The sequence below is a fragment of the Pelodiscus sinensis genome, chromosome 9, assembly GCF_052426305.1.
Source record: "Pelodiscus sinensis isolate ZL-2025 chromosome 9, ASM5242630v1, whole genome shotgun sequence".
Lineage (NCBI taxonomy): Eukaryota > Metazoa > Chordata > Testudines > Trionychidae > Pelodiscus > Pelodiscus sinensis.
In genome coordinates, this window is record NC_143060.1 from 63763158 (window position 1) to 63783465 (window position 20308).

The 20308-nt window shown below is 50.9% G+C and overlaps 1 protein-coding gene and 1 long non-coding RNA gene across 3 annotated transcripts in view; one reads left to right on the forward strand and one right to left on the reverse strand.

Moving 5' to 3' along the window:
* The window catches only part of TNR (tenascin R), a 111610-nt gene that overhangs the window by 25633 nt on the left and 65669 nt on the right, over window positions 1–20308 (forward strand). The gene's annotated exons all lie outside the window — the stretch shown is intronic.
* LOC142830623 (uncharacterized) overlaps window positions 1–20308 on the reverse strand; it is a 165582-nt gene that overhangs the window by 25535 nt on the left and 119739 nt on the right. The gene's annotated exons all lie outside the window — the stretch shown is intronic.

The window sequence follows — 20308 nt, forward strand, 5'->3', positions numbered from 1 at the left end:
AACACAGGAGGAGTGGCAGTGGGGAAAGGAAGGCGGAATGACATTACAGCTCCAAAGGCAGTGGATTCACACTGTGCCACTGGCAGGTGCCAATCCATATTGGGTGCACATACACACAGCAATAGGGTGACTCTGGCCATGGACTGAGGTTGGTGAGTTTAATTTTTATTGAGCCTTATGGCACAGGATTAACACATCTTGATTAGCCTCATTAAGACTGGTCCTACACTTGATAAGTAACTTCTTTCTTTTGTTGCACTTTTATACATAGACCCCTGCGTCTGTGATTTTTCACTCCAGTACATCTGATACCCACAAAAGCTTATGCCCTAATAAATCTGTGTCTAAGGTGCCACAGAACTCCTCATTGCTTTTGCACATACAGACTGACACGGCATCCCTCTGAGGCATCCGCTCTTGCTGTTTTTCTACAAGTTTCTGTCCGGAGAGGTACATGCTCCACTACCCTCTCTAGAGATGAAATTGGCTGACACCTATAACTGAAAAGGGTGAACGTAAGAAGGCCGATCATGGGTAATGACAGCATCCTGGTACTCGGTTCCCTACTCTGCCACTGACTTCCTGAGCAATCTTGGGCAAGTCACTTAGCCCCTGCATGCCTCAGTTCTTATCTGTACAGTAGGAATAATACCTCACAGGGGTGTTGAGAGAGCAAATACATAAACGATTGTGAGGCACTCTCATTCTATGCTAACAGGGGCCATATAAGTCCCAGAGAGAGAGAGAGAGAGAGAGCTCCAGACATTACACAAGTCTGAATCTTTTTCTCAAAGGTCAAATAATTTTGCAAGGCCTTTTCATGTTTTACCACCATTTGTACAGTAGCTCCATGATAATTACATGTGTCTGTATTTGACGAGGGCCTATCACCCTCAAATTAATTGCCATGAACACCTCGCCCCCTGGTGAGGATAAAAATAAAATTGTACTTATTTTTGTGCTTACATTTTACTTGCCATGTAATTAAATAATCAAGTGCTACCACATAATTAAAGAAGATTTACAGGGTGTTTATGCCCTGTGACTTAACATAATGACTGGTAATTCTTCCTTTATGACTTCAGAGCATTGTTGACTAAGCTATACTTGATTACACACAGGGAGGGATGTAGGATTTGCCATGCCATATCATGCCGTCGGTCTATTGAGATTGTAATCCTAGCTCCTGCACTGGCTGGTCGCCAAAACGTCTGACTTTAGCTATGTGGGTTGCACTGTTTTAACCCAACAATTACAGGCGCTCCTATCAGTGAAGGAGTGATGCGCCCAGGATATCAGAGAGACAAGGTGGGTGAGGTAATCTCTCTTACTGGACTATAAAATATTATCTCACTCACCTGGTCTGTCTAGGGGAGCTCAGCAAACTCACTTCAGAGGATGACTATCCCGTCCTGAATGCACACGGGCTAACCTGCTAATTCTATTCCCGTCGGCTCAAAGTGCCCCGAAACATAAGAGGTTAGCTGCTGTTGCAACTCTGGTGGCAGCCTGCCTGTTTGCTGAATTCATTACTAGCCCTGAGCAAAGCAGAGCCGTGGTTTTCATGGGATTTCTTATCAAAAGTAGCCCCGTTTGGTCCTGGCCAGTGATACAGCTGAAAGCTGATTTTTTCCCAGTGGTTATTCTACTGCTGGAGAACACACACGTGCAGGTTTGCTTGAAAGTTGGTGCTGACACAATTTTGCACAGGAGGAACATAGGCACCTGCATCCAACGTTTGGGTACCACCAAGAGCCTCAAAACCATCCCCAGCATTCCTCGGCACCCCCATTTCCACCGTTACAGTCGACTGGAGACCCACATTTCTGCCCGTGGGTATGCACACAACTTCCAGAGTCTAGGTACTCTGCCCTACCTATCTCACGTGAAGGGCCCAGTCTGACGGGGTGCTCAGCGCCACAGGCCAAGTCCTTTTGTGACAGCGGCCATCTTGCTCAGGTTTCACTTGGGCACTGCTGGCAAGAAGGTGCAGGCGGCAAGAAAGGGAAGAAGCCATCGCGTGGCTGGATACTACTGACGTCCCGCTCCTCATCCAAGCTTCTTCCCCTAAAGAGCACCGAGTGGCTGCACGTACATGTAGTCAACACGGTGCACATAGCATTGGTGGGCAGCCCTCAGCCCCGTGGGGTTCTATGCGTGGCCTGCCAGACACTTAACTTGCCTCTGCCCACGTGCAAGGTTGCCACATTCCACTGTTTTCCAGCTGCGTAAGAATATACGGCGGCCATGTTGGGTCAGACCAAAGGTCCACTAGCCCAGCAGCCTGTCCTCCAACAGTGGCCAATGCCAGGTACCCCGGAGGGAGCGAACAGGACCGGGAATCATCATGTGATTCCTCCCCCGTCATCCATTTCCAGCCTCCGACAAGCAGAGGCTAGAGACAGCATTCCTACCCAGCCTGGCTAATAGCTAACCTCCATAAATCCATCCAGTTCTTTTTTGAACCCAAAGTCTTCACAACGTCCTCTGGCAAGGAGTTCCACAGGTTGACTGAGAGCTGTGTGAAGGAAAACTTTCTTTTGTTCATTTAAAACCTGCTACCTATTAATTTTATTTGGTGACCCCCTAGGTCTTATGTTATGGGAACAAGTAAATAACAGTTTACTGTATAGGGTTTTTTTTCCTACCAGAGTTACTAAAAAGACTCGCACACCACATAAAACAAAGGCACACGAAGTGAGATGCGTGCTGATTACACACCTTGACTGAGAACCACGTGCTCCCTCTGCATCCAATCACAGCACTGCTATGAGTCCATCGGCACACCCCACAAATTCGAAGTACGCAAGCGCAGTGAGCCAAACTACCCTCTCCCGGGAGACGGTTTTGGTTACCACAATCTTGCGACCCACTGCAATGAAGGCGGCCGCTCACTAGCCTAGGTCGTCCATCCCTGGCATAGATTGTTGTGGAGCGAATGTTTTTGCCCACTGGGCATTAGGCGAGAGGCACTCACGAGCCATCTCTGACTGGAGACGGGACACAGGACGCAGAGATCAGAATGCTCGGCAGCAAACACAACCAGCAGAAGAACTTGAAAAGTGAAACTCCCAGTAGGCACAACTGCACCTCTTCTACAAGAGCAGCAGCAGCCGATGAGCAGGCACTGCCCCCAGGCCAGCCCCTGTAGTGTACCCAAAGCGTGACTGAGGCTATGTCTAGACTGCAGGCTTCTTTGGGAAGAGAGCTTCTGAAAAAACTTCTTCCAAAAGAGAGCATCCACACACAAAAGCGCATTGAAAAAGCGCTCTGCTTTTTCGAAAGAGAGCGTCCACACTGAATGGACGCACTCTCGCATTTAGGCTGTGATTACTATGGCCACCTGTGCTTTTTCCTCTTTCCTCCTCCAGAAAAACCCCGCTGTTCTTTCAATTGACTTTCAGAAGAACGCGATTGCAGTGTGGACGTAACTCAGGTTTTGTCCGATAAACGGCCCTTTTCCCAACAAAACGCTGTAGCGTAGACATACCCTGAGTCTCACGACTTGTACACAGTGCACCCACAGGCGCGACGACGACAATTCAGTAAAAGTAGTGTGCAGCCAAGGCAGCTGATCCATGGCTACCGAGGCAATTTCTGTCATGAGCCTGGATTTTGCCTGACCTTCCTAAAATCCACCCAAAAATGACAAATCAGCCTCCCAACAGGCAGGCAGGATGTGAGGCCAATGCAGGATTGTCCGATGTGGATCAGTTATGGGGTTCCGGATTATGGGTTTCCTCACTAGAGTCCAAGAAGTATTTTTCCCTTATAACCTTTCCCCAGAGAAAAACCCAGAAGGGTTGGAAACACACTTTCACTTTTCCCACAGCCCTGGCTGATATGACACCCAAAGTTTAATTTTCTTTGCTCCCAAATTTGAAACATGGCAATTGAAAATCTGTCCTAGGAAACGTCATATAAGATGGTCAGACTCCTTGCAGCACATGAAGCAAAGAACATGTGTAAGATTTGCAGGATCAGTGCCTAAACAGACTGTGCCATATTAGACACTGAGGCACCAAGAGAGTAGGTGAGTTGACCAAGGTCAGGCAGGGAGTCTGTGGCAGAGTCGTGAAATGCATTCACGTCTCCTGCCAGAAACACAAGTAAACCCTTCTTCTACATCCTTTTGCATATGAGACAGGCCTGAAAGTGTAACTCTGGTGGTTTATCAATAGAGGACAAAGAAGAATTTTTTCCTCTAAAGACCTGTGAGAGGACAACAATCTCTGGGGCTCATCTCCTCTGGCAGCTATCAGGAGGGCCCCCAGAGAGAAGATCAAAGCCTCTAAATCTGTTTCTGCTCTTACCCATCATCTCCTCTACACAGACCCTCTAAGATCCACAGGACAGGAGCACAGAGAAATGGCACAAAGCAGGCTCTCTCCATATCTCGGGCATGGTGGGGTTTCCATTGGGTGCAGAACCAGCAAACCTGGCTCCTACATCGCCCCTCCAGCCATGTAGGCAATTCCCAGCTGACAGACAATCCTTTGGGGCTGCCAGATGGCAAAGCATAGAGCAGCCATGGGGTGGCTCTAAACTAGATCAGGTGGATGGTGAGCATAAAATCAGCCAGAGAATGCTGGAGGCAAAACAGGCCCACTCCGGGGAGTACCCACATGGGCTGACTGGAGAATCAGGGCGGGTGGATTTTTCAGATGCTGAAAAGCAACTCAGTTTTGGGGGCCCCAATTTGAAATGCTGGAAAGGGGCCTATTTTCCAGAGGGTGGTGCCGGGCACGTTCTGAAAACAAGGCCCCTTTAAATTGCCTCGAGGTGGGCCCCCGAAATGGCTCGCCGTAGCCGATGAGCCCGTGGAAGCTCTGCGAATGCACAGGCAAGAGTTTTTACTTTTGCACTGACCATTTCACACTGACCGTGAATAAATCAGCAGCCGGGGGAGCTGTCGGGGAGCTGGTTACGACGATATTGCAAATGCTGTTTCACCTGTTCTTTGTTGAACTAAGTTAATTGGCTAATGGACGTACCCGAGCAGGTGCTGCATGATTGATTCTGTACTCCACACCGCGGAGGAAATTGAAATCCTTCTCCGATGCAGGCAGCCGGCTAGCATGTCTGAAGAATCCCTTCCCAAGCAGTGTGGAAAGAGGCAGGTTCCCTGAAACAGCGTGTGGCCCAGCTCTTCGCTCAGTGTGTTTGGGAGATGTCTTAGCCCCTGGCCTGCTCCTAGCGCTGAGCCTTGAAAGCAAGCCTTTCGGCCAGCCATCAACTCAACCCCAATGCAAACAGTGGGCACGGATGTATCAGGTGAGAATACAAACGGTTCCTTTGATTTTTACAGGCACTGAGGCTATGAGCTGTCCACACGGCCCCTTCTGGCGCAAGAAAAACCCTCTTGCGCAATGCTGTTACGCTGATTATTTTCAGGAATAACAGCATCGCACAAGAGGGTTTTTCTTGCGCAAGAAGGGGCCGTGTAGACAGCTCCTTCTGGCGCAAAAGCCTCTTCTGCAAAAATGGCGGCTCATTAGATATGCAAATGAGGCTCGGCGATATTCCACACTTAGCCTCATTTGCCTAGCTCTGGCGCAAGATCGCGCCAGTGTAGACATAGCCTGAGTGTGTAAATCTACCCACATTTCCAACTGCTCCGTACCTGACCCCCTCAGGGCTGGCTGCGGCTCTAGTAAGGGCTCCCCAGCCCTCAGCCACCTGGGTTTAGGAGTAGCTTCTCTAATATAGGTGCGGGTTGGTAGAGAACCTCCGCCAGCCCATGCCAGTTGCCAGTAGGCTCCAGTTTGGAACAGCTCAAACCTGCCCTTCTCAGCCCCTTAAGGCTCCTTGAGCTACTGCCTATCACTCTGGCCTTCTCCTTCCTCCTGCCCTGCTTCTCCCTCCTGACGTGTCAGTGTCTGGCAGCTTCTCACCCGTATGCTGGAAAGATCCATCTGTCCATCTCTCTCTGTCCCTTGATCCTCAGGGCTTCCTCCTCTAAACTCGACTCCTTCCCTGCCTAGCATGCCCAGATACTTCCCTGCCTAATTAGCTGCCTCCCAGTTACTCCATGAGTTAATTCCTCCTAGGTGAAGCTGAGCTCCCTCGTTCCCCCTTGGAGCCTGTCAGCAATAGGGGCGGGGCCCCTGGCCCTTCAGAGGGGCAACTGCCCTCGGACATGCTCATACCTGGGGCTCTGTTTTCAAAAGAACTCCTTTCCCATCAGGTACCTACATAAGTGCCGGACTGGAAACGCAGCCAGCACCTTCTATTGGGAAACATGTGCTCAAAAGATTTCAGCATCCTCTCGGGCCTCTTGTTTATGCACCTCGCTGGGTGCTGAGCTCTTAAGAAATGGGGCTAGTCTTTGCAAAGGGTGGATCACCCGCCCCCCAGGAGTTGTGCCTGGATCGGGCCCTACCAAATGTTTTTCAGACTCCGAGGCCTAATTTACAGCCCTGAATTCTCACGCCTGAATCAACATGGAAATGTCGAGATTAGGAATCTCTTTGGGGCAGGGGCCATTTTTCAGCTCTGGTTTTGTACAGCGCTAAGCACAAGAGGCACCTGGTTTGAAGCCAGGACTCCCAGACACTGCTACCGCCTGAATGAATGAATATTAAAACGGATCTGGCAGGGTTAAGCACTGAACCGAGTGGCCAGTGCTTTACTGTGTACACTAACTAAAGTGTCCACGTCCCACCAAACAGGAACAGGGTGGACAATTTTAACCCTCCATGTGCAATTGTCCAACAGAAAATCGAGCAGGCAGCTTTCAAGCCTTAATTAAAGGGGGAGCAAATTGATTTACGCTTATTCAGCCAGTAGCTCGACATATACAAGGCGGCAGGAAAAAAATCACAAGCCATGAACTGCAGAGCTGCTAAAATGCCGGGATGGATTTGGATTACATGCGGCACCATCGCAGAGCTGAAAAGGCAGTCTCCCCTAGGGGGTAAATTTCTACATAAGAATACAGCAGCACACGTCTCTGGGCCTCATACCGGAACAAGCTTTAGATAGCAATCCGACAAACCATTCTGAATATCGCTGTAAGAAGATTTGAAGTCAAACATGCTGGAGTCGTGCTATACCTGTTAAGGCGCAAATGAAATGATATCACCCAGAACCTTTGTATTAAGCCACTGACTTCTTTCCTGCAGGAGCTTATAAAGGCTATTGATGTATGCTGGGAAAATTCAATAAAAAAAGAATATATAATGAAAGAAAGATGTAATGTGGAACGGCAATCACAATGACATACATGAATTATTAAACCCGGAGAATTTACAGTCCGTTCAGGGAACTATAGATTTTTTGCCTCCTTATATACCTAGAGAACGGCTGTTAAAAGCAGCAAAGTATTTAATCCTTCAATATGCAGGTAGTCCGCAGGGACCGTCTCAGGGCTGTTTGGTCACCTGTGAGAAACACCGCGCAGGTCTCGGTCTAGTCCCCGTGGTATAAGCTAGGTGGCGGCGGCGCGCCCTTTCTAGGTACTGATCCTATTTGACGTTGTTGGAATTCAGCGGCTCGAAGGATCTGGCCCACGTTCAGCACCATTATGAAGAGACAATGAGCCTAATCTGCTGTAACCCTGATTCTCTTACAGATCGGGGTGACTGTCCTCTATGCCCACTTCCCTTGCACAGTTGTAAACCCCGGGCATGTCAGCATCAGGCCCCGGAAATGCTCCCTAGTTCAGCTCCTATTTTTAGCCCCACCTGTAACTATAGCGAGCAGAATGGTTCGAGAATTGCTACGTTTCTCTCTAGGCAGAGCTGAATTTTTCAGTCAAGTCTTCGGGCTCTTTGTGTGTTGCGGATTTTGGCCGAGTGTTTTCTGTCCTTGTACTGCCCTAGCCCAAAAGTGCTTACTGCTACTCCTGGAAATGGCCCATAGTGTTGGATTTCCACACAAACCCTCACATGGGGGCTTGGAATGATCAAAGTCAGTAATGGCTGTTCTAAACTTGTATATGCGGTATCTGCTGTATGTATTGTAGCGTGTGCATAAGTAGCTAGCTGGTAGGCTCTTCTGGCCAGAGTCTATATCTCCCTGTATAGAAGTACACAGAGCACCAGCACAGTGGGATCCTGCCCCGCCCTGGGGCCACTAGGTACGATGGTAATAGAAATATGAAAGGCCCTTTGTTGAGCTTGTGACTACTTAAGAGAGAACAGTTTCCCTGCTGTGACCTTGTCAAATGGAGGTAAATCGGCCTTGAAGTCTATGAACTTACAGCAATTTACAGCAGCAGAGGATCAGCATTTTCAAAAATGTCTGAAGTCGTGCGGGTTCTGATGTGGGTAGGTGACAGCCAGAGGGGCAGAGTTAAGGTGGATTTTCAAATATGTATAATTCAGGTTATTTACTAGAAAACTTAGCCAGCATTGGAGAGGACTCAGTGCAGGGGGTCCCATCCGGTGGAACTTTCTCTCCACTTATCTGGCTGGTGGGGCCTTATCTCTCCCCTAACCTCTCTGGCTGCCAGAGGCCTTCTCTCCCCTCCCCAGCCCACCAGGGCCCTTCTATGTCTCCCAGTCTGCTTAGTCATCATGGGCCTTCTCTTCCCCTCTAGCGCTGAGGCCAACGGCAGGGGGGAAGGGTTTGGGGCAGGAAGGCTACTTACCCAGTCTGGTGGCAGGCAAGATATTGGAGCCACTCTCTTGGTGGTGCGGCTGCTCCCCGTGGCAGAGCTCTCAGTATCGTGCCCCTCCTTTCTGCGCCCCTCCCTTTCCATGTTATGGAAAACCATCCCATTCCCAGCACTTCCCATTGTCCTGGCACAACCAAACCCCGACCTTGCTTTAAGTTAGGAGAAGAGGGAGCAGCTTGCCAAATTTGGTGGTCCTAGCTCTTACCGTTTCGGAGGAGTTCTTGCACAGACAGATAGATGCACATTTCTAAAATATATAGATAGACGCGCTTGTATAAAGTGGGACTGAACTTAAAGAGCTCCCTTTCTTCCCATACAAGTTCATTTCCTTCCCTTTAACTGCTTAAGGGGTTTCAATGGCACACATACTTAGTAGCAGCCTTGATTTAAACTGACTGCCACAAATCAGGCTAGGTCTGACTGGGCTACCCACACTGAACTCTCCTCTGACTGCCTGAGATGTTCGTTCTTGGGCGCTATGGATGTGCAGTGACAGACAGTGTGGGTGGGGGAAGGATTATACTCACATAGCTCATGCTGTCGCTGCTCCCTCGACAGAAAAGGGATTTGTGTCTCTAAGGCTTTCCATCTGTCTCGTTTTGCCAGCTCTACACTCACTGTCAACTCATATACAATTTGTATGGGCTTCAAAACATCCCTTTGGAGGGGACAGCAAAAATGCCGACACTTTTACATAAGAGCGATTTAGAGACACTGAATCCAAAGCGTCGTTTGCATATGTGTAACAGCCTTCCACGGGATAGAACTGAGAAAGCTGAAGGGGGTGAACGTCTGTCGGTGAAAGAAACAAGCTTTCAAGCTAGACCCTCTCCAACAGACACTGGCCCACAAAAAGACATGATTGTTTGTCCAATCTCGTGGGACCATCATGGCTACAAGAATGGAAGTAGATGCATCTTACTCAATTACTTTTAGTGATTATAATTTAATCTTTTTAAAATTTCGCTCTCTCTAGATGAGTGTCTGTCTGTGAGTCCGTTTGTTCAAGAACTCCTCTTAAACAGTAAGATCTGGGGCCACCAAATTTGGCAGGCAGCTTCTTCTTTTCCTACCGTAAAGCAAGGTTAGGACTTGGTTGTGCCAGGACATCCGGAAGCCCCAGGAAGGGGACTGTTTTCCATAACATGCAAAGGGAGGGGCTGCTGTTTGGAGGGACAAGACACAGAGTGGCCACTGGGGGCAGCAAGCCCTCCGGGAAGACTTATCCTACAGAGTGTCCACTGAGGGTAGCCACACTACCAAGAGACTGGCCAGCAGGGCCGGAGCTCCACCATCTTGCCTGCCGGTACACCGAGTAAGTAGCCCCCCCCCCCAAAAAAAACTCTTTGCCCCTTCCCAACCCTTGGCTACAGTGCCGGAGGGGGAAGAAAATGCCCCTAGTGAGGGGAGGCCCTAGTGATGGGAGGGAGCTGAGATGGGAAGAGAAAATGCCCCTGGCAGCTGGGGGGGGGGGCAAAATAAGGCCCATGTCGGATAGGAACCCCAACTTGAGCCCCTCCTCACTCTTCCTCTCTCACACTCCCACCCCCAGCCTCCTGCCCTGCCCTGTTCTGACTCTTGCAGAAGCCCGCCCCCCCGCATACCAGCAGCCCCCCGCTGTGAAAGACCCGGGCGGCGCTGGATACGTCTGCCAGCGATATTATACAATAACTGCTCAGCAGCTTTGCGGGGCTGCTTCTGGGAATCGTCACAGAAATAAATAATGGGTGACGGCGGCTGTCTTCACAAGCCATTGAACACCCATTACGGCTTTTCAAAAGAAAACCCATTTTTCACCCCCGGAAACATGTGCACGCCCCCCGTGCTTGTCTGAAAAGGGGATTGCTCAGACTTGCTCGCACACGCAGTTACAGAGTTTTACAGTGAGTCCTGATACATCCCAATGTCTTTGGAACGTGCCAGCCCTGTGTGTGACTAGAAAGGCAACTCACAACTGTTGGCATCTGGTTCTGGACCCCGTCTCTCCTCCCTTGACACTTTTCTTTCCTTTGCACGTCTCGGGTGGGTGATTTCCAGCAGTGGTGGCTACCGTGAGGCAGATTGTTGGCAGGCAGGCGCTAGCCCCAAACTCTGCCAATGTAGCTCACTCCTGACCTGCAGCACCTCTCTGTTGTTCCGCTGGTGCCAACGCCACACAACGTTTTCCCAGCCTCCCTCCCTGGGGGCTCAAACTCACGGCCCGCTGGCCATCCCCAGCCGGAGCAGTGGCACAATCCATCCCAGGAGTCCTGGTAGGCCGGAGGGGCCTGTCCATTCCCATCCCTCAAGCTCCGCCCAGGGAGCTAGCCGGGCAGCTGCCTGGGGTGCCAACCTATGGGAGGCGCCTGATGGCAGCTGTAAGGGGCACCGCGTGCCTGGGGGCAGGGCTGCTCATGCGCCGTGCGGCGGAGCCGCGCACGCATCACACGCCCACTGTCTGGGGCGCAGGAATGGCTTGAGCCGGCACCAGTGCCGCCCCTTCCTTTCCGCCCTGTGGCACCCCGTCCCTCAGGGATACAGCCTCAGGGATTACCAAGGGATGCCCTGGCTTGGGATGGCCAATGGACTAGGAGTCTGAGGCCCCTAGAACCTGCGGCACCCTTTTCTATTCTGATCCTCTGGCTCCACACAATTCTACCAACAAACCTCCATCTTTACCAGCGATACATGCTCTGCGATTGAGTCCACCTCCAGCCTGGATCACATCCCTAAGCATATGTCCATACAGCAGGGCTATTTCGGGATACCATAAGGATCCCGAAACAGCTACCCCGTGTCTTTTGAACACGCCCGCTCTTTCGAGATAGGTCTCAAAATAGTGCACACGCTATTTCGGCATCCCTGTAGCCCACGTTCCACGAGGGTTAAGGGATGTCTCGGTATAGCGCGTTATTTCAAAATTTGGTGCTGTGCAGACGCGCCAAATTTTGAAATACGCTATTTTGAAATTAAGCCGAAATAAGATATGCAGTTGGCATAGCACAAAGCGCGTATCTTATTTTGAGTTTAGGGTGCTGTGTAGATGTGCCCTAAGATTGTGACTTTCTCAGCACTTCTCTTGCATGAATTACTCTTGGCCTGGTGGCTAATAGTCATTTCTATAGTGTCCCACTGCTCAAGCCTAGGACACAGGGTGATAATAGACAGGAAATAAGGGATTTGCTGGGTGACTCTGGCAAGTCACGGCACTTGTGTACCTCAGTTTTCCCATCTGTGAAATGGGGATAGTCAAAACTAGCATACTTTGTGAAGCACTTTGAGATCGACAGCTACAGAGAGCGAAGTACTACAGTATGTTGATTCACATCTTACTCATCTCTAAATCACTGGAGGTAGTTGGATGAAGAGGAGCTGATGTGCTTTTTCTGTGGAGTGATAAGTAAACCCACAGCAGGGGGGAAGGCAAAGAGAGCAGTGGGCATTTCCACTCCCTTGATGCTTTCAGGTTTTCCACATTTCCCCCCCCCCCCCCCATAAATCTTAGGTGATTTATGTTGAGCAGCGTAAATAAAAACCACAAGTCAGTTACCGATTTATTCTGCTCTTTATATACGTTGCTCCACATTAAAAAATATAATCTAGGGGTAGGGCAAGCAGTCTGGGAAGATGTGTGTGCGGGTGAACAACTTCCAAACGCGTTTTCATGATTGTTCTGAAAACTTTCCCCCTTGTACTTGGATTTAAAACTCAGACTGATACGTTCTGGGGGCCACCCAAACCCCTCCACACAAGCAAACACCCTCGTGATTCAACACGTTCGTCGGAGCTGCATACATCTGTGTGCTATGGCTGCCAAAGGACACTCCTAGAGCTGAGACGTGGCTAAAGAACATGCAAAAAGGGGCGAGGTGGAACAAAGCACAGCTTGAATGAGACAGCCCCAAGATCAGTTCAAAGACCCCTGAGCGTTAGCTAATACTCTGCATGCAACATATTGCACAATACACTGAGGCTATGTCTACACTGCGAGCTTGTGTGGCAGAATATATGCTAATAAAGGACTCATTAGCATAAGTCGTGATCTCATTAGCATATTTCCTGCCATTTCTTTTTGCACAAAAAGAAGCAGTGTAGCCACTTCCGTTTTGTGCAAAAAAACCCTTGTGCAAAAAGAAACGGCAAAAAATATGCTAATGAGATCACAACTTATGCTAATGAGTCCCTCATTAGCATATTTTCTGCGGCAAAAACTCACAGCGCAGACGAAGCCTCAGAGACACAGCCACGCCCCCGTGCTGAAAGCCAGGGATTTGGTTCTTCACCCCGGTCCTGGCCAGCCATTCATGCCCCGAGCTGCAAGCAAGACACTTTCTGCAGAACCCTCTTTGGTGTTTATCCGCACACACTCATCCCTTCACATCAGCCTGAGCAGGAATTAGGGGCTTGTGAGTCAGCTGCTGGCTCAGGACTCAAGAGAGCTGGGTTTGAATCTCTCAGCCCTGCTACCGCTTTCCTGTCTGACTCTGGGCTGCCATGTACGGGGAGCTGACAGCCCCCATGGGCCCCTGGCTACACACTCCAGGAAGGGGCGGAGCCAAGGCAGCCAGCCCTCAGTGCCGCCCAGACTGCACTGCAGCGCCCCCTAGCCCTCAGAGCTGCCTGGAGCACACGGCATGGGGTTCCAACAGTGATTTAAAGGGCCAGGAGCCTCGGGCCCCTTTGAGTCACTGGACCCCGGGGCAATTGCCCCCCTTCTCTCCTCCCCCCCTCTCCGCCAGCAGGCCTGAGCGTGCCACATGGTCTGTCTCTCACTATTGCTCTGTACCCCATTAAACACAAGGGGGTTGTGATGTTGGCTGGAATCTCTAGATGCTGCTGGAACTTCAGCACATCCCTGCTGTATTTTGTGTGTAACCACACTAGGCCACGGACACGCTTTGCTGGCCAGATTTTACCACACTGCACGTGGACAGACAGCAATGCCACCCCAAAACAATACAATCAGGGCTACCTTTCAGCAGGGAAGGGACCCGCCTCCAAACGCTTTTTAAAGCGCACATAAATAGGTGCCAAAGAACCAAGTGAACCTCGCAAAAGGCCCCCTTTTGAGGCACAGGTAAAGCCCGCCTATGAACTCAGCCAGCCCCAGTGTTCGTGGCATGCAGGAGGGACGGGTCTCGAAGGTTAAGCCGTCACATCGCCAACCATCACCGCTTTGCCATGCCCATGGCAGCACATGTCACACCGCTGCAGTTGGGGGAAGTGGTCCCCACACGTCCCTTTTTAATCTCTTGCTTGGAAGGAGGCTGGCTGCTTCTAATGTGGGACTTGCCCCACAAAATCTGAAGTGGCCAGCAAATCCTTAAGCAATGACCCCAGACTATATGACAGGCCCGGGCAAAATACAGCCTGCGGGCTGAATCCAGCCCGCGGAGGCAGGGGGAGCACCAGGCAGGTTCCCCTGCTTGCCCCACAGACCCACACGCTGTGCAGAAACACGGCTGCCGGTCTCCGTTTCTAGTTCAAAACTGGAGGGGAGAGGGGAAGCTTTAGGAGCTTCCTCTGCCCCCAGCACAATCCCATTGGCCGGTTTTTGGCCAATGGGAGCTGCCTGTTTGAATAAGAGGCAAGAAGAAGCATTCCCCCTCTCCTCAGCTCAGTTATTCACACAAGCACATGGCCAGGCAGGCTGGCTGGGAAATGTTTTAAGCTCTGCAGGCAGGCAGGCTGGATTGCTGGCTGGTAAGTCTCCTGGCCAGAGCCTGCCCCTAGCACCCCAACCCCTCTCTTCCCCAACCATCTGCTCCCCCCCAATCAACATACCCAAACCCTCTGCACCCCTCTTGCACTCATACTCCCTCCCAAATCTGGCACCCCAATCTCCTGCCCCCGATCACAATCCCCTCCTATCCTAGGTCACATTCCAAACCCCTTCATTCCAGTCTCCTGCCCTAGGTCACAACCGCCTGCTTCATCCCAACTCCCTCCCAGACCCCACACTCCCTCCTGCACCCCAGTCCCTTACCCCAAGCTCTCTTCTGCACCCAACCTCCATCCCATACCCCGCATCTCCTCCATTACTACCATGGAAGAGTGCGGCCCTCAACCATTTTCCAAAATCTTGCTGTGGCCCCCTGTCAACGATTATTTCCCACCCTTGCTACATCATAACTACCCTTAGCTGTTTACACCCGTCAAGCTCAACATGCTTTCCAAAGTACTGTCGTGAGCATTACCCTCGTGATACAGACGGGGAAAACCGAGGCACAGAGCAGTGACATGACTTGCCCAAGGTCACTCAGTGGGTCACTAGTGGAGGGAGCAACAGAACCCATGTCTCTCAATTTCCACCTCAATTGCCTGCCTTCTAGGACTCTACTGAGAAAAGTCTACATTGGTAACCGCTGAACTGCCAGTCAACGGTGCTCGAGAACATGGAGTAGAGTTCCTCGGTTTTGTAGGGCCAGTAAATACTTGTCATGCACAGCAGATGGTTTCTTCTGTGCAGGTCTTTAAGCCATCTCTTAATACAGGCCTCCTCCCTTTTGTGCACTCAACACCAAAGAGACAACACAAATACATCTAACAAGCAAAAGTGTTAAGCTGCACACACTAGATGATTTATTAAGTCTTTTCTACCTCTAACCTCAGCAGTCCAAAAGACACAACATTGGGCAGAGAGGAGCCATTAAGATCGGAATGGGGGAGCCTAATTTTGTGATGGGATTTGCAAAAGCTCTTGAATATTGTTTTGAAATTGTAGATGGTGCACCTATACTGAGCTGCGTGCAAATAGCTGGGATCCAGATCCATAATTCATTAGGATGGGAGAGTTTGGTTTCTGCCCATTTTTCATTTGAACAATAGGGTTTTTCTCCTAGGGAAATGTAATAATCAGCTAGGTTTCTCAAGCCAAATGAAGGCTCGTGCTTTGCAAGGAATATAGAGTCTTGCTGAGAGTAATTCTTGCCTAGCTTCTCAGATACCTGGGGAATAAAATTATAAATCTATGCATCTCGTGCTTTGCCAGAGGCACTTGGAAATTGAAGCTCAGATGTTTCCCATTCTGTTCTAACTCTAGAAGCCCTGATTTCCAAGTGGGTTCTTGTGACGGGGTAGAGTAGGCTCGAGGCCCTCTGCTGGAGGCCTTGCCACACCCCACCCCAGGGAGAAGAGCAGAAGAGAGGTCCTCCAAGCAGGATAGACTGGCTGCTTCTGCTGCAGCCAATCAGGGCCCAGCAGGCTGATATAAAAGAAGCTTGACCCAGCCAGGTCTAGGCTCTGACTGGGAGGACAGCAGCACCTCGGATAGCTCCAAGTGCAAGCGGAACTTTAAATCTGGTTCAGATCCAGGTCCAGAGACAAGACTAGTCACAGCTGGCTACCAAACTTTGCAGAGCCCAGGACAGGGTGTGTGGAGAGCCGGGCCTCAAAGCCCAGAGAGAAAGAAGTGGGTGGAGCAGCGTCTTGGGGAAGTGGTCCAGGGAGCAAGGTAGCAACAGACACTAGAGACATTTAGCAGACAACTGCTACTCACAGGGTGCCTGGGCCAGGACCCAGAGGCATGGGCAGGCCTGGACCCCCCCCCCCATCCCCCAGCAGAGGCCATCGGGCCTATTCCACCCCGTCACAAGAACCCACTTGGAAATCAGGGCTTCTAGAGTTAGCTGGAAATGGGAGGGATAAATGCCTTTTATTTACTGTGTTGATTTGGTGCTGGGTGCCTGTACAAGTCAGATGGGGCTGCTGGTTTGCAGCATCTTCTTGTGAGTTTTCAACCTGTCTCAAGGAAACTGAGCCAGGTTCCTTCGCTCCTGGTCTTGATATTGGAATTCTTGTTGATCACGCTGGATGCATCTTGCCCACCTTACTGGAAGCATCCGGCCAAAGAAGTGACAATGACACTGAGGTGTAACATGCGCCTTCAGGTTTTCTATCCTAACAAACTTGGCCCTGAGCTTCAACGGGGGATTAAAGCCAGATCCTGAAAGAGTCTTTCCTGGGAGGAGTTGATGGCCGGAGTTGTGCTTAAAGTCAGCAGCTCCTGCTAGAGGCTCATTCGTTCCCAGCAGGGCCTCGCCTTCCTTTCATCAAAGGACATGCCCCAGTTCCACTCCAAGTTCGCGGGCCTGAGGCAGGAATCCGTGGGAGGAATCTGACTCAGCAGAGCCTGTTGCTTCTGGGCTAGAAATCTGCGACTCTCAGTAATTCTAAAGCCAAGAGTCAGAGAACACGGGAGTAGGGACCTTTTCTAGAGTTCGCCGGGTTCATTTCCTCTCGACGCAGCATGACAGAGCCATAGTCAGTTCAGGGTTTTCCATGCTTCACAGAGAGAGACCCTCACCAGCTAGGACATGGCTGATCCAATGCCTAGCAGCCAAACAAACTCACAGGCTGACTTCCCACAGGCTAGGGACATGGGGGATTCGCCCTCCCTTGAGGTCTTTGATTCAAGACAGCAACGTGTTAATCGCTGGCTCCATGTTAAGCCCCGGTGGACTTGCCCTGCTGATTCTCCGAGACACTCTGCAAACCTTTCCCAGGCCAGAAGAAGAGCTCCGGGTAAGCGCCAAAGCCTGCCTCACTCACGGCAGAAGTTGGTCCCAGCCGAGACAGAACCTCCCCCACCTTCTCTTCCTCATTCTTGTTTCTTGGAATGTGAACTTCCCTTTCCAGCGCCCCAGCCTCCCTAGCACACTCATGGCTGGCCTGACTTGTTGTCACCTCCCTCTCCCAGCCTGCCCTGGGGCTGGGTTCCTGGAGGTAGTGCTTTTCAGCTAAACTTATTCCTCTTTCCACTGCTTCGCACGAGGGTCTTGTATAGAGAGTTCCTTCTTCTTCCCAAGGGTCTTTCTCTTTGATCCTTTCTTCTTGGTTTCAGAGATTTGTACATAACTGTCGTTTCTCCTCCTTCACAGGCGCAGGAACTGGGGCAGAGGCAGAGAAGGGAGGGAGAAGAGCTCGGTGTGTGGATATTAAGTCCAACGCTGGAGTTTTCTGGTCCATCCCTCTTCAAGGAAGAAAGGCTGCTTTGGAGAACTGGTTTCTGGACTTGTTTGTTTGCGCGTGCTACTGGCGAACCATCCCTTGCAGCCACATCACTTCTTCACAGCTAACACGGCTGTTGTTCAAGGCAGGCAGCGAGGGAACTGCTCTTCCAGGGGAGGTACCCCAAGACAGCATGATTTTGACCCAGTTTGCACAGAAGCACTGGGGAGTTAAGGAGCATCAGGCTGAGTGTAGCAACACAAGGGACAGCCACTGCAAGGCTGCTCCCCACCCGCCCCGGGCAAGTAGGCAGGAATAAGCAGGATGGGGATGGGGAGGGGACAGAGCTTTAGTTTCCCACAAGGTTTTGTTGGGCCTAAAATTAATTTTTCCTGACTTTTTTACTCCGTTTTTTGAAACAAATCATTTTCAGGTCAACATGAAACCAGTTCTTCCTTTGATTGTTGGGATTCCCAGCAAGCCAAAAGCATCTGTTATTCACCCAGCTCTGCTCCTCAGCGTTCGTTAGCCCTTGTGTGCCCTGGAGATTTGCCCCAATTACGGACGTCAGCAACCGGCCGCCAGCATAGCTGCAGCACTGCAAACCGCTGCACGTGGACAGCCAACGCTACTAACGGCACCGAGCGCCCTCTACCGCTGACTCGGACTTGCAGGGCAGGAGCAATCTAGGACTCTGTGATGGGGGAGGGTCGTGCAAAGGGGTGCGCTCTCTGACCCTGAGAGCTTACAACAGCAGCTCCCAAAGGGCCACATTGGCGGGAGGGGCAGTACCCTTCAGGGACACTCCAGCTTCACACCCGATATGCCCACCACAGACCGGAGTATGGAGGAGGATGGTTACGCTGAGGGCTCCTCCTGTGGCCGGTTACACCAAAGTTAAGGCCAAACCCTGTTGGAGATACGGTGCAAATTACACACGCTGATGCCCAGTGGTGAAGGCAGAAACATGGGTCGTTTCTAGGGTCGAGAGAGTGTAGAAGTTCTTGCCTCCTCCCGTCTGCCTGCTGGCATAATGAAGTGGGTGAGGCCGGAGTTCCTTTCTGGTCCCCTTTGAAGTATCTGCCGTGCAGGGGACAGGAAGAAGGATGCCGCTTTCAGAAAGCAAGAGGGGACGGATCAAGATCACACACAGAGCCCCTCATTAGGCAGCGAGGACTCGGGATACGAACCGTGCACGCATCGGTAATCCACCTGACTCTGCCACGCCCCCCACCTGCCTCATTACCACTGTATTAAATTGGAATGATAGGAGATACCATCATCTACTGCTTATAAATTAACTACGGGTCACTGTCCCATGCCCGCTGATGTCTGCTGTGATAATTATATTGATACAGAGGACTGGATCAATGAAGCCACCCAGCTTTCTACTGTATCAGTCTGTCAAATTACTCCATCACTCTTTCGCATTTATACAGGCATTAAGCTAGCTGACCTGCTTATGGTCATTAGTTAGTAATCTCGGTCCTGCATCGGTTATCTCACTGCTGTGTCTATCCATCTCACCCCGGCGCCCTTAGCCTGTTCATCTGCCTCTTTCATATCTCGGGCTGTCATCTGCCTGTCTCTCCCTCGCTCATTTCCTCGGCAGGCAGATTGCTGTTTGCTCTTCTAAACCGCTCTTTCCTTCCCCTTGAACCAGACTCTGGTAAGAAAAGCAGGGGGGATTTTATATTCGCCCCTCTAAGCCGTGTCTATAATTCTGTTTTATTTTGGTTTTATTTGACGTCCCAGCCTGTACAAGTAGCTCCAAGTCACAATTACTGCCCTGCATTTCCCACTGCCACACAAAAGGCAAAGAGGGCCAAAGGGCAGGTAGTTACCGTCTAAGGAACACAAGTCCCTCGAAGGTAACGAGCTCTAATTAGTCCCTGGGATTGTCCACAGTTTTCAAGTGAAACCCCTGGGGCTACCCCAAGATACAGGAGGTGCCTACAGAACACACTTACTAAAGACACTGCCCGCCCGTGAGCCATGTGGTAGATGAGGCTGAGATCAAGCGAAAGAGGAAAGCTGGATTGTTTCCCTCCTGGGGAGGCTGCGAGCAGGAGCGCTGGGGTCTCCAACAACTCCAGAAAGGAGGTTAGGGAACCGCAGCCCGTTGAGACCAGCACTTGCCAGGGTCAGATTGCGGCAGCAGCTACTCATTCATCGAGTTAGCATCAGATACCTCAGGGCCAGCTACCAACTAACAGGAGGATCGGGGTTACCTCAAAAACTAGCGGTGAGGAGAAGACACTGCGAAATGCAGGGGAAGCGCTTCAGTACCCTGAGGTGCTCTGGTTCGACATGAACAGCAGTGGACACGCACGCTGCTCGTCACCAGACGCGAGACTGAGCCAAGAAGCGTGGACCAAGACCTACACTTCAGAGAAGTTTGAGGGCGTTGAGATAAGGACTCCCAGTTGGGATCCAGGCGGTAGAGCCAGGTCCAAAGGATGACGTTCAGATCCAAGGGAACCAAACTCACCCAGGTATTAGCAAGCGCAGGGGCCAGTCAATTGGAGATGTGCCCAGTTACAACTGCTCCCTCTTGCACCTACCTCCTTGCTCTTTCTTTCCCTAGCGATTCCAACTGTGCCACATGCAGCACGGGTAGAATGTGGCCACTGGTGCGTGAGTTGGGGTCATTTCCCACACCCACTGACTTCTAAGCAGATGCAAGTTACAAAACTTGGACTTTATGGCTCGCATTAGTGTAGCGAGCCCTCAGCTGAGATCAGGGCCCCATTGTGCTCG